At 43.3% G+C, this 8980-nt stretch overlaps 1 long non-coding RNA gene across 1 annotated transcript; it reads right to left on the bottom strand.

Annotated features, from left to right (window-relative positions):
- Positions 1-1658: 1658 nt before the first annotated feature.
- On the bottom strand, positions 1659-8054 carry LOC143142139 (uncharacterized). The gene is made up of 3 exons (XR_012990900.1): positions 7601-8054; positions 2879-5789; positions 1659-1747 (listed from the first exon to the last, which is right to left on the bottom strand). It is a non-coding gene; the product is annotated as an uncharacterized LOC143142139 (long non-coding RNA).
- Between the last annotated feature and the right edge of the window lie 926 nt (positions 8055-8980).

The following is an 8980-nucleotide window of genomic DNA, read 5'->3' as shown; positions in this document are numbered from 1 at the left end:
TCAGTTTGTCAAGATTAATCTCATTTTCCCCCCAATTTCTGTTGTAGATAGAGAAAAACTTAGAGTGTATGGGAGATTCACAATTCTGTCATCTTCTCAGTGATGAAAACAGAATCAATGTATCACCTTTTGTTCAAAAGTTATGATAAATGTATTAGACCTTTGCAGACGGCACAAAACATTCCGATTTTTCATACTTGATGCCCTTGTGAGACAAAAAGGCTTATTGTGTGGCCATGCTACATGGTAGAGATAAGATATACCCACCATTGTAATCAGGAGAACTAGCCCTTTAAAATGGTACATATCATAGTTAATAAGTTTGAGTGTAACACACATTGTTTTTAAACAATACCTTCAAAATTCAACATCAAAAACACGAAAATATCAATTTGTAAAGATGAATCTTGCTTTTCACCTAATGTCTATTGTAGATATAGTGTGTGAAAGATAGACAGTGTTGTGATCTCCTCAGTGAAAAAAACAGAATCAATTTATCAACTTTGGTTCAGAAGTTATGATTAATTTACTCATAACTGCAAGTCGCAGTAACATGTAGAATTTTTAAAGAGTAGGATGTTTTCCTTTCCTGGTTTGACATCTGACCAAAAATACACAGATATAATGGTCATGTAACAAATATAAGATGTTTTACCATCAAAACAAGATGCATAGCTAAATATAGGATGTCTTACTGTACTCTGAAGAGGCTAAATCAATTGTGGGGAAGAAAGATAAAGGCTGAAATAAAGACTATCCAGATGGTAACTGCTTCTCCATGTGCTTCATTCTACTATTAAAACAAGAATAAGATACACTGGCACATGTGTTAGGTTTACGAAAGAAGAAATAAATCATTTTATTTAGATAAGTCTTTAACAATTTCATTAAATAATCAGGAACAACAACTTCAGGTATATAACAAAACATATGTTTACAAACAAGCAGTAACTATTAGAACTACAAGAATGACAAGACAACAGTATAACAAAGATCAACAAAATACTTTAACATGATGAACAAAGCATCAATTCATATTAACATTCACACTAATAAGTGTTAATTAATTAAACATTAGAAGAAATTCAATACATTTAACAACCATACAGCATATAATTTGATACAATATATAATTATCGATATCATTTGCCCTACACATAAGGTGATATACAGCATATAATTTGATACAATATATAATTATCGATATCATTTGCCCTACACATAAGGTGATACACTAACGCCGCATTCACACCAGATCCGTGTGTATGTGTGTGTGTGTGTGTCCATCTAAGCCTAGCAGACGATGAGGTGTAAATGCTACTGGAGTTAGTGTCCCTGTCTGTGTTAGAAGGATAGGCAAAGTGTATGCTTTCTACCTAACATGGGACTTGACCAAGCTCAAAATAAAGAAATTGTCAGATAAGAAAATTAGAAATTGAATTACAAATCTAACCAAACTATTATCACTATAATCCCTGTCATTATTGTTATAAGCAACACTCTTATCACAACCAGAAATGTGCATACGCCCAGTTGGGCGAACACACACACACACACACACAAACATGCTTACCCAGCTGAGGATGATGGGAGATTACTCTCCTCCTCTACCACATCATTGTCTTCCTCTTCATCCAGAAACTACCCATCCATGTCCCATGTCCATGCCACCGTGGTCCTTGGGGTCATGTTTGCCATCAGCAGTCGGCTGCTTTCACCTCAGTTGCACATACTTCTCTCCCTCCATCTAAAATAACAAAAAATCACAGGTCTGTTAGTAAATAGGTTGTTTAAGATTATGTGGAAGTAATGTAAAATAAAACTAATCACCACCAACCATGACTCTTTTCACTGAAAAGTATTATTGTCACTGGAGGACTCCAATATTGCTTGGAGAGGTAACATTAGTCTCAGAGCTCACTAGGTTGTTATTGCCTTGGCTAAACCATACATAGCATACCAGCTTACAAGCAAACATTGATTCATGAACATGAGTCAGGAGATATGACAGAAAACATCTAAACAGCGTATGCATACACATACACACCGTGCATAGGCTACTGCAGTTGCGTAAAGACAAAACACCCCCTTAGAAAATAATGTGTCGACGAGTAGGCTTGGGTGTATGAGCTCCCATCATAGTTAGCCACCCAAAAACCTCATAATCGTAGCAGCCAACCTTACAGCCTAAAAGCTAAACAATACTAAGACACATTTATAACAAATCTTCAGTCATGTATTCATGAAAACAGCAGTCAATGAATAAAATCCTTACGTTACACCATCGGTGATCAACACAGTCTTCACGTCGGTAACGTAACATTAACGTTGTCATTCATGTCAGATGTTTCTATCTAAGTAAGCTAAGCAACTTGGCTACAAACAACTGTAAATTGTGCTATACATATTACGAAGGAATGAAAGGTTTATTTGACAATAAAATACCGATTAGGTGTACTTGACATAAAGTTGGCAGTCATGAAGCACGGGAGTGAACTTTATCGCGACTACGCGTCAGGGACATGTTGCAGACTCTTCTGATGCTAACGTTACCTAACTTAGCTAGTTTTCTGTATCAGCTGACAAGCAAGGAACATCGTTCAAAATTGAACAAATCGTTAAAATGTCAGTCCTAGTAGGTCTGTAATCTTGGTTGACATATAGTAACCCCCCAGAAATGACTGAAAATAATGAGTTTACTAAAGATTACGGTGTGCTAAAATATCAGCTGTCATATCAGCTGAAGTGATCACACACATGCATTATGTTACGGCCATGCATACAAGGTGTAATTACCAGCAAAAATAACTTTTAAAAACGATTTTGAAGTAATAACATGGATAACAAGTAGTAATAACATAAAAAGACTTGTTTTTACCTCAGATGATCCAGTAGTTTCTCCTTTAGACGACGTCAAGATCAACGATGCATAGTGCTTCCTGCCGTTTTTCCTCTAGTGGAGGGAGACATCAACTCTTGATTTTTCCTTCACGTAGTAAAATAAATTCGCGCCACAAATCCCTTAACCAATCATATCGCCAGAAAGCCTATGATGTGACGTTTTTGAGGAAGTTTTCATTGATAAAATTGGTTGGGGTATGGCTGAGTTATTAGACTGAACGTCATCGGTACTGGGGTACCGAAATTAGAACGTGCGGTCTGCAAAGGGTTAAATCTCTCCACCATTCCATCACACTGAGGATGGTACGGACTAGTGTGGGTTTTTTGAATCTCAAGCAGCTTGCAGAGGTGTTGGACAAGATCAGACTCAAATTGACGCCCTTGGTCAGTGTGTAAACTTTCAGGAATGCCATGTTCACAGATGTATTTATTGAATAGACATTCGGCCACAGTTGTGGCGCGTTGATCTGGAATAGCATAGAGGTTGACATACTTGGAGAAGTAATCTTGGACCACGAGGACATATCTACTACCGCGGCTTGTCATGGGCAATTCAAGTATGTCAGCTGCTACTCTTTGTAGTGGCTCAGAAGCAACTATTGTTCTCATTGGTGCCCTATGCTGAGGTGATGGGCTGCGTCTAGCATCACATGGAATGCACCTCTGACACCATTCACGGATGTCACGGGCCATAAAAGGCCAGTAGCATATTTGTTGTGCCCGCTTCAAGACTTTTTCTGCAGACAAATGACCAGCCACAGGGTTTCCATGAAGCATTCTGAGCACACTTTCTTGTAATGCCTGAGGCACAATTATCTGATATACTACTGACTGGGAGGGCTTGTTGATTTGACGGTAAAGCACATCATTGTGAAAGGTAAGTCTGTCAAAATCCTGCCAAAATGCTCTCTCTACTGGCGAACGCTTCTTCATACACCAGTATGGCGGCCGGCGGCCTGCGGTTTTCCAGCCAATGACCTCAGCCAGGATACAATCTTGCCGTTGTTCCCCCTTCAGGTCCTCCTCGGAGAATGGCAAGATCAAAGTGGATAAGGTAAACTGTTGTGAATTGAAATCAGGCTTGGGGGTGGACTGGTTGACATGAGTGGGGGGTGATCCCCTAACAGCATTCAGCTGAATAGCGGAACAGCATCCTTCAGGTGTGCTTTCAGGACTGATTGAAGATGACATCTGCTGTGTTATGCTATCATCTGGACGACGTGACAAAGCATCTGCATTGCCATGATTGTGTCCCTCCCTGTGTATTACGGTCCATTCAAAAGGGTCAAGCTCAAGAGCCCACCGTGCACGTCTCCCTGTTCTGTCATTGTCAATGGGTATTTTGCGGAGGCCCACAAGAGGTTTATGGTCAGTGATAATCAGAAAAGGCTGTTTGTACAAATAATGCCTAAAATGTCTTACAGCCCAAACAATAGCCCAGAGCTCACGATCATATGTTGACCACCTCCTCTCAGCTTTTGTCAGGACATGGCTAGCATATGCTACCACAGTCTCATGACTGCCATGTTTTTGGGCCAGTACAGCTCCAATTGCAGAGCAAGATGCATCAGTATGGAGAAGGAATGGTAGGGAAAAATCAGGGAAGGCAACTACTGGTGGGTTGGAGAGGGCATGCTGTAGGTAAGTGAATGCGTCCTGACACTGCGATGTCCACTGGAATTGTACATTCTTTTCAGTGAGTGCATGCAGGGGAGCAGCATGATGTCCAAAATTCCTGATGAATTTTCGATAATAAGAGCAAAGGCCCAAAAATGCTCTGACTTCAGTGGGAGTACGTGGAATTGGCCAGTTTACCACACTCTGCACATTTTTAGGGTCTGGCTGGATACCGTTTTTGGACACAATATGGCCTAAAAATTGAACATGATCTCTTGCAAGGAAGCACTTTGCTGGGTTCAATTTGAGGCCACTAGTTTGGAATCTAGTGAAGATCTCCTCCAGATGTTTAAGGTGTTCACCAAAGGTACGACTGAAAATTAGGACATCATCTAAGTACACCAGGCATATTTTCCACGGTAATCCCCTCAACACCATCTCCATTAACCGTTGGAACGTGGCTGGCGCATTAGTAAGTCCCATGGGCATAACTTTGAAGTGATAAAGCCCAGTGCCGGTGGTAAAGGCCGTTTTCTCACGATCCTGTTCCTCAAGTTCTACCTGCCAGTAGCCATGCTGGAGATCAATGGTTGAGAACCATGCAGCGCCAGTTAGGGCATCCAATGCATCATCAACCCTTGGTAAAGGGTGTGAGTCCTTAATAGTGACAGCGTTCAATTTCCTATAATCTAGGCAAAAGCGCCATGCCCCATCCTTTTTGCGCACTAGAACTACTGGGGCTGCCCATGGGCTGTAGCTTTCCTCAATTATATCAGCTTTTAAAAGGGTGTCAACCTGAGTTTGTATTTCAGCCCTCTGATCTGGTGTTACTCTATATGCTCTTTGCTTAATTGGTGTGGCATCCCCTGTCCGGATGTGGTGCTTGATCACTCCTGTGCGGCCTCTATCTTCTGAATTTTCACTAAATACTGTAGAGTATTTCTCCAATAGTAGTCTCAAAGACTGTGCCTGAGAGCTGGATAAGTTTGCTTCGTCTATTTTAACTGGGGGTAAAACCGTGTCAGTCATGGGAGAGGCTGCACAACATCTCTCCTCCCTAACAATGGGTTCAGAGGAAGACACAGAAATAAACTCACCCAAATGCTGGCCTGGTCGGAGTTCAATGTCATCATTAGAAGTGTTTAAGACTCGAGCAACAATTAAGCCATTCTGCACCTCACTGACTGAGTGCGCCACCACAACATCACTGGTGGGATTTGGTATGAGCACTCCCACGTAGTTGGATGGCACAGGTGAAGCAGCCGTTGTTCCTGAAACAAATGCTGTGATTATTGTTTCACTCATAGCTGGAAGTTTAGTGGGCACTAGCACAGTAACATTGCAGCAGGCCGCTGCATGAGAGTTTGGTAAAAGAGGGAGCTGCATGTTCCATAACTGCAGAATGTTGTTACTGAGGTCAAGAAGAGCATGGTGTTGTTGTAAGAAATCCCAACCAAGTATCACTGGATGAAAAGCTCCTCTCACAACATTGAAGTCATGCTGCAACGGTTCCTTTCCAATCCTCATTCCGAGTGTTAAGGTTCCCAAAAGATCCAAACACTGCCCATTGACTGTGCGAGCAAGTACAAAAGAGGTCTTCATGGGGCGTCTTTTCAGCGCTGGATGGGAAGTCCTAAAGTCCTCACTCACAATAGAAATAGTGGAGCCTGTATCAATCAACACCGGTACTTCAATGCCTTCTATGATAACAAGGATATGAGCAGACACATTGTCTGTAGATGGGGGAGTGCCTATAGCTAGAGGGGAAAGGGGCTTGAGAGTGGTAGCTGATGTTTGCCCCTCAACAGCAGCTAATTGTAGTTTCCCTGCTGGCTAGATCCCAAGTACTTATGCTCAGGGGACTGGAAACGAACAGTGCGTCTGTAATGAGGGCTTATGTCTCTAGACTGTCGTGCAGAGGGACTGGGACTGCGACGCCATCTATCTGTGTCTGTAGATGGGCTGTATCTGCTATAGTGATGGGAAGAACGTTCTGGGGACACATAACGGCCGGATCCCCTGGTGTGATATACTTCACGTGGGTTGGCTCGATCAGGGGAGATGGGGCGATGCACAGGATAAGATTCAGAGGCACGTGCTTGTCGATCAGGTGAGCGATGGGCAGTGGCATGTCGCTGAACACGGTAAAAGTGAGGAGAGGGACTACGTCCCCTGGTTTGTGGACCATCACTGACAGAGGATTTGTCATGCCAGGAATCTATGCGTTGCGTTAGAGAAGTGTTCTTCTCACGCAGTTGCTGCACATCACTCTTCAGGCTACTCACTGTCAGTGTGAGCTGTTCCACAGCTTGCAGAAGTCTGTCCTCAGTGGCGTGAGAACGGACCATAGCCACCTTTCCAAGGGCCTGAGGGGCTGGTGGACAAGTAGCATTCAGCTGCAGTGCAGTGCGTGCCCTCTCACAGCGGCAGGCTACTTGCAGAGCCTCCGCCATACTTGAAGCCCCCATCTCATGGATTTTTGATTGTAAATCTTGATCTAAGCCGGCTACAAACCTGCGAAATTTTTCACCTTCAATTGCATTTTTATCATAATCGGGAAAAGCCTCCAGCACAAGGCGAGTGATGTCTGCACAGTATACATCCAAGGATTCACCCTGCCTGCGTGGGCGTGCATTCACATAAGTTTGAAAAAATGGCAATGTGTGTTTAGGGCCAAAGACATCTGCAAGCTGCTTTTTCACTAGGGCATAATTTCCCTGAGTCCCGGGTGGCAAGGTATCCCAATACAAAAATGCAGCCTCCGCTAGGCGTGTGGGTAGCACTGCCGCCAAAACAGTATCCACTGCCTCAGGATTCATAGCATGCACTGCAACTTCAAAACGGCGAGACCAATGTGTGAAGAATTCTGTGCCATCTCCTTTAAAAACAGGTGGAAGTTCGATTTTCAGGCTATTTAACATAGCATTTTTGCTGTTAGGCTGGTCTGCATTAGGCCTACCACGAAGTGGTGGCTGACTTGGAGCAGCAAAACGAACGTTTGACTGACTTGAAGCAGCAGGACGAACGTTTGGGCTACTTTCGTCCTCAGACATGTTTAGTGACAGGTCAGGGAAAAACTCACCAAAAACAGCGAATGAGCTATTGAACTGCAGATATCCAAGTGTCCGTTGTCTCCAGCAAGGCAGCAAACAGAAGAGTCAACTTCCAAGCCTACCAGTCGTCTGGAACGAGGGGAGAGAAAAAAACGTTGGTAGCCTATGCGTGAATTAACGTGAGCCTCGCGGTTGACAAAATCCAGTGGGCTACGTGAAAAAAGAAAAATCCACCACAAGCACCGCCGCTGCCACCAAAATGTAAACTTTATCCTGACTCCTGGGTTCGTCTACAGGTGGATTCCTCACGTTATAGACACAAGAAAGAGATGGATATGCTCAAGAACAGTTCCGTTTAATTCCGACTTAGTTTTTACACGTGTCTCCTTCCACACAGCCCGTCACTTCCTAGTTCCCTCACGTGATGTAAACATTTACTCACAGACATGAACTTCCCCATTTACTAACATTATAAAATCCTTATATTTTCTAACTTATTCCTTAAGATATTAATTCTTTATATATATTCAGGAATTGTAGTAATTGCTCAAGCTTACATATGCTTGCCCGTGTTTTAGGGACATTGGAAATGCGCTTCAATGGCGCTTGGCCAGATGGACTTGCAAAATCGCAAATTTGACGACGAAAGTTCGTATGGGTTAGCCTATTCCCAGGGGCGGCAAAGACTGGCATTGCTGGCATCGGCTCCGTCGTGTAGGTTAGTTTTCTATTTTTAACCTCCGGGTACACTTTGCATGTCGCGGCAGACCTGTTTGCTGTCTGGCCACATTGTTGCACATGGCAACATGGTTGATATGGCGCAACACCATCAACAAGATCGTGGTAGGCTATCCAATATCGACACATAGGGACTTGCCCAGTGAAACATTAAACCCTTAGCCTTACGTTTCGAAAACGGATGAATGGAAACCGAAAGCGCAATCATAGCAGTCATGCACTAGGCTGCTGTATACTATCAGTTCAGCGCAGAATACAGTAAGAGTAGCCTATTCACCCACAGTAGCCTATGAATATTTTGATTACAAGGACATACAATGACTGTTGATACGGATGACAACAACCTCATCTTGCTGATAAACGAATGTTTTCGCAACACATTGCGGCGGCTTATCCGCATCGTGCCTGTTTTAGATCACATTACTTTCTTGGAGAGGGAGCAGAAAGAACGGATCATCAACAAGGCAAAAAATGACTGCAATCAAACTGCAGTCGATCTCCTTATTGACACCATCGTGGCAGGTCCCCGTCAGCCTGGATGGTCGCGGGAGTTCGTGGATGCACTCTTATTCGCGGGGTGCACGTACGCGGCTCAAATAGTGGATATGGAGAAGTAGTGATGGGTAAATGAAGCCTCGAGCGCTACTCGACACATTTCCCTAATGTGCCGA

Source organism: Alosa pseudoharengus, unplaced genomic scaffold (assembly GCF_046254945.1).
Source record: "Alosa pseudoharengus isolate Yale_2024_CS ecotype anadromous, Long Island Sound unplaced genomic scaffold, YU_APseudo_1.1 YU_APseudo_1.1_scf_24, whole genome shotgun sequence".
In the NCBI taxonomy this organism is placed as follows: domain Eukaryota; kingdom Metazoa; phylum Chordata; class Actinopteri; order Clupeiformes; family Clupeidae; genus Alosa; species Alosa pseudoharengus.
Note: the sequence above shows the minus strand (reverse complement) of the source record. Positions and strands in the feature narration are given on the sequence as shown.